This window comes from Orycteropus afer, unplaced genomic scaffold (genome assembly GCF_000298275.1).
Source record: "Orycteropus afer afer isolate SDZICR_OR568_19922 unplaced genomic scaffold, OryAfe1.0 scaffold00115, whole genome shotgun sequence".
Lineage (NCBI taxonomy): Eukaryota > Metazoa > Chordata > Mammalia > Tubulidentata > Orycteropodidae > Orycteropus > Orycteropus afer.
This window is the reverse complement of record NW_006921702.1, coordinates 8,521,631-8,526,863: the sequence shown is the minus strand read 5'-3', so window position 1 is coordinate 8,526,863 and position 5,233 is coordinate 8,521,631. Positions and strand designations below refer to the sequence as shown.

The following is a 5,233-nucleotide window of genomic DNA, read 5'->3' as shown; positions in this document are numbered from 1 at the left end:
TAAAATACTAGAATATTTGTTTCTAAGTCATTTTGATATATTAACTAAATATGCATACATGTGTGCATGCACTGATGTATTAGCACTGTTTTGTTTTAATAACTGGAAGCACTTAATGATTATTTTACTTGTTTAATTTCACCCAAAAGATATTGAAAGTCAGGGGAAGTAGAGTCTATTTCTCATTCTTTCTAAAACATAAAACTGTTTAGGAAAAAATAAAAAAATATATATATATATAACAAGATTACCTAATGAACCATGCTTCTAAATTCTCTGTAAGGTATATTCTTTTGGTCAGGATTTGTTAAAATAATTTACAAACTTATAATATTGAGCTTTGTAGAAATTTAAGAACACCAGCCTTTGTAAAAGAAAAGAAAGAGCCTACGAAATGAAACTTTAAATTCTTAAATAGTTACTTTAGTGTTAATCCAGAAACTAGAACTTTTAGTTACACCCAGCCAAAAGCCCGAGGCCATTTTCATAGAATGAGATAGTAATCAAAGTGAAGAAATGAACCTGAAATATCTTTAAAAGGATTATGTGTTTAAGATTATGTGTTTATCTAAATGTACTCCATACTGTTTTTGAGCCAATTAAAAATTGTAATTATTAAAATATAGCATTTTGGGATAGTGAACAAAACCACCTTAAGAAATAGATTAAAAGTTTTATCATTACCTGAAAAGCAAGAGGGAACGTAAAATAACTGGTACTAAGTTTTTTCTTCAGAGAGGGAGGAGCAAGAGTAGTTTTATCTTAAAGCAGAATGTCTAGTCATACCAGAACATAAAAGATAATAAAAGTTAAATCTAAAAAAAATATGTATTAAGTTATAGAAAAGTTGAGAAAGTGTAAACTTTATTTACCTCAGTGTTAATACCCACAAATAGTAAGTGTAAAGAAACCATAAAGTACATTGAAACTTTGATAACTTTATATCAGTTTTAGTAGATTTATTCATAAGGTGGGAAAAAAAGAATAGTGAATCTTTCACTGCAAAATGTCACATTAATGGTATACTTTCTGTTAAAGTAACAGTAAAATCATAGTACTTAAGAAAACTTAAGTGGTATGAACTAAGAACCCTATGTCATAACAGGTTTCTAGCAGTAATAAATTCAAGTAAATGTTAGCTCTTACATAAAACATATTTAGCCAGTAGAAATGAAAATTGGAAAAGATTGTAAATAGATGTAATGACTTCTCTGCATAAATGAATTATATGATTAAAAGTGTGTAAACCCACCTTCAGCCAATACTTAATTGGATATAATAAAAGGGGAAATAGAAACTTAAGTAGGAAACCTGAGCCCCACCCAGTACTACTGAGGGAAAGGAAAATTTACATGTGAAGAGAATACCTGAAGGAAAAAAAAAAAAAATGACTGTTTAACTTTTTGCATTTTGAACAAGCAGATAAGCTTTGAGTCCATCAAAGCAGAAAAATCATAGTCCATAAGAAAAACCCCTCCCAGGCTGCCTGCTATTGCGGGGCCACCATGCTCCCACCCAGGCCAGGAGATTGACCCTAGACCTGCACCAGCATGCAGCTCTATCCCCACCTGCTGGACCGCAGGGTCCCGCCCCGGCCCAGGAGGTCAGCGGGGGGAATCATTAACAAGAAGCCGTGACATAGTGGAAAAGGATGGTAGCCAGACTGTACCATGCTGCTCGAGATCCAAGGTTGCAGCTCTGACTGCGGGGACCGTGCTGCTCCTGACAAGCATCGGGGCGGCATCCTGGGCCATTGTGACTGTTCTGTTCAAGAGTGATCAGGAAGCGCTGTATCTGGTGCAGGTCAGTCCAGTGGACGCATGGCTAATGGTGTTTGATGAGACAGAAGGGACGTGGTGGCTGCTGTGCTCCTTATGCTCCAACGCTAGGGTGGCTGGGCTTACCTGTGAAGAAATGGGTTTCCTCAGGGCACTGACCCACTTGGAGCTAGATTTACAGATGGCAGGTGCCAATGGCACGCTGAGCTTCTTCTGTGTCAATGAGGGAAAGCTGCCCCATGCCCGGAGGCTGCTGGAGGTCATCTCTGTGTGTGACTGTCCCACGGGTCGTTTTTTTAGCTACCATCTGCCAAGACTGTGGCCGCAGGAAGCTGCCTGTTGATGGCATTGTGGGAGGCCAGGACACCAGCCTGGGAAGGTGGCCATAGCAAGTCAGTCTTCGCTACAATGGGGCACACCTCTGTGGAGGGTCCCTACTGTCCAGAGACTGGGTATTTATGGCTGCCTACTGCTTCCCTGAGCGGAACCGGGTTCTGTCCAGATAGCGGGTATTTGCTGGAGCGGTGGCCCAGGCCTCGCCCCATGGCCTGCAGCTGGGAGTACAAGCAGTGGTCTACTATGGGGCCTATCTCCCTTTCTACGATGCCAACAGTGAGGAGAACAGCAATGACATTGCCCTCGTCCACCTTTCCAGCCCCCTGCCCCTCACAGAATACATCCAGCCTGTGTGCCTCCCAGCTGCTGGCCAGGCCCTGGTAGATAGCAAGATCTGCACTGTGACTGGCTGGAGCAACACACAGTACTACAACTGACAGGCTAGGGTACTCCAGGAAGCTCGTGTCCCCATAATCAGCAATGATGTCTGCAACAGCCCTGAATTCTATGGGAATCAGATCAAACCCAAGATGTTCTGTGCTGGCTAGCCTGAGGGTGGCATTGATGTCTGCCAGGGTGACAGTAGCGGCCCCTTCGTATGTGAGGACAGCATCTCTCGGACACCACGTTGGTGGTTGTGTAGCATTGTGAGCTGGGGCACTGGGTGTGCATTGGCCCAGAAGCCAGGTGTCTACACCAAAGTCAATGACTTCTGGGAGTGGATTTTCCAGGCCATAAAGACTCACTCCGAAGCCAGTAGCATGGTGACCCAGCTCTGACCTGTAACTTCTCCTCACTGCCCATGCCTCCAGGGCCCAAGTTGATCTATGTGGCTCCAGCCCTGCATGATGGGGTCCGTGCTGGGCCTGGGGAGGAACATTTTTCTTCTTGGGCCCAGCCCACAGGTCCAAGGATTCCCTCCCTCCAGGAACCCTTCTTCCACAGTGGCGGGCCCACTCAGCCCTGGGACCACCCAAGTCTTACCCTCCTCATGCCCATGTAAATATTTTTCAGCTGTCTGGGGACCCCACATAGGTTCCCCTGGCCACAGCATGCTCTTTAAATAATAAAAATGGTTTTGATTTAAAAAAAAAAAAAAAGCCCAGGATCTGGAGATAAGAAGAGCTAGCTGGTCTGAAGTATAATGAATTGTGAGCCTACGGGCATTGAAATAGTCCCTGAGAACTGAAGATGTAACAGAAGGTGCTAGCTAATCTGAAGTGAAAAGAAAAATGTAACTCCCAAACTTAGCAACTAGTACCCATGACCTAGCTGAGATAGCTAGAAGAAGATGATTAACACAGATGGTGTTAAGTTACTGCAATTTAATAGCTTGTGCTAAGCTGGACTTTGCTTATTTATCGATCCATATACCTGAAGTTTCCAAGCAGAACAGAAGATTCTCCAGAGAAAAAGGATCATGCTTCCTCAGAGTACTGGTCTGATAGGGATGGGCAAATTAGAAATTAACTATTTAAATGGGGGGAGATAAAGGCATGAAGTAGCTGGCTTACACATTTCCATAGGTGTGGTTATTCTTAAACTGATGGTGAAAGAAATGTGAATTTTTGGAGTTAAAGAAATAATAGCTAGAAAAGCCAGGGGGTAACTTGCAGTGTAGTAAATTACTTAGTGTAACTTTGCCACCCATAAGCCTTTATAAACTCCAAAGTGAAATTTTCTGTAAGCAACTGAAGAACTCCTAGTTACTAAAATTGTCCACCTGGAGAAAATTTCTGTTAGGAGTAGTGTAAAACAATGTTCTGAGAAGTGCCTACTCTCTCAGGTAATTAGAGTTCCGATGCTGTACAAGAGAATGATTCCTCATATACATAACAAAAAAAGGGGGAAATGTGAGGCCTGAGAAATCTTTAACCAGAAACCTTTAATGTGGAGATTAACACATCACATGCTGAGTCCTAATGCCTCCAGGTAGATCTTTAACCAGAAGCCTTTAATGTGGAGATTTCCCATACCTCAAGCTCTGGCAGGTCTCACCTCCCTCCCCCCAGATTTTGTGCATATCGGAGAGTTCTGCCTGGTCTCACCCCCTCCCCCTAAATTTCGCACATATCAGAAAGTTCTGCATGGCTCCAACAAAGTCTCTCACTCACCTTTGAAGCTGGCGGATTCCAACCCGCCCTCCAACTTCCCAAACCCCTGCCCTAGAAACCCAATTATCTACTCCACCCCATATTTTTCTATAAAGATGTAACAGTAACAGAGCAGGAGGTCTTTTGCTCAAGCCATTGACTTGGTGAGAGCAGGGACCCTAACTCGAGCTAGTAAATAAACTTTCCTTTTGCTTTTGCATTGTCGTGTGTTAGCAAATTCCTCACGCTGAACAACTCCTTCATAACCTGGGCACAACACCACAAGGTGCAATAGACAAGGAAGTACCTTCCTCTAGAGCTAGATGCTGAATTCAGCCTTTTAGACTCCTGAACTGGGAGAAAATAGATTTCTTCAGGCCACCTACTTGCAATATTTCTGTTATGCCAGAAGTAGGTAACTAAGAAGGAGCTCTGGTGGCATAATGCTTAAGGCATTTGACTGTTAACCAGAAGGCTGGTGGTTCAAACCCACCTGCCACTCCTTGAAAGGAAGGTGAGGCAATGTACTTCCATAGTGAATCCACCTCAGAAACCCAAGGAGGAGGTTGCTCTGAGTCTGATTCGATCCCACAGTCAGGTGAGGTTTTTTTTGGGGGGTGGGGGGGTAGGTAACTAAGACAACCAAGACAGTGTTTCTGAGAAAAACTTTGCCTTGGATAGCTTATCAAGAACCTTATGAAGACAGTCTTCTACTGTTGTCTGAGAACATCTAGTTTGAGTAACATCTCTTCCCTAAGCCTTTCATCCACTGAGAATCCCAAATTATTATGTTTGTGATTGGTGAAAGCTTACAGTGGGTTGCTGTTCAAGATACAGATATATAAAAAATGTTTTCAAAAAACTGTTTCCAAACTATTAGAACTTTTGCCTATCTAATACCAAGTCCATGATGCCTCCAGGTTGGATATGCCTCTTACATGAATTTACACTTACAAGAATTTATAACTCTAATTCAGATGACTATCTTCTTTCTGAACAGTTTAATTTCACCAACAAAACTTTAAT

At 42.5% G+C, this 5,233-nt stretch overlaps 1 pseudogene; it reads left to right on the top strand.

The window, feature by feature from the left end:
* LOC103199633 overlaps positions 1-2,893 on the top strand; it is a 25,557-nt pseudogene extending 22,664 nt beyond the window's left edge.
* The last annotated feature ends 2,340 nt before the right edge of the window (positions 2,894-5,233 follow it).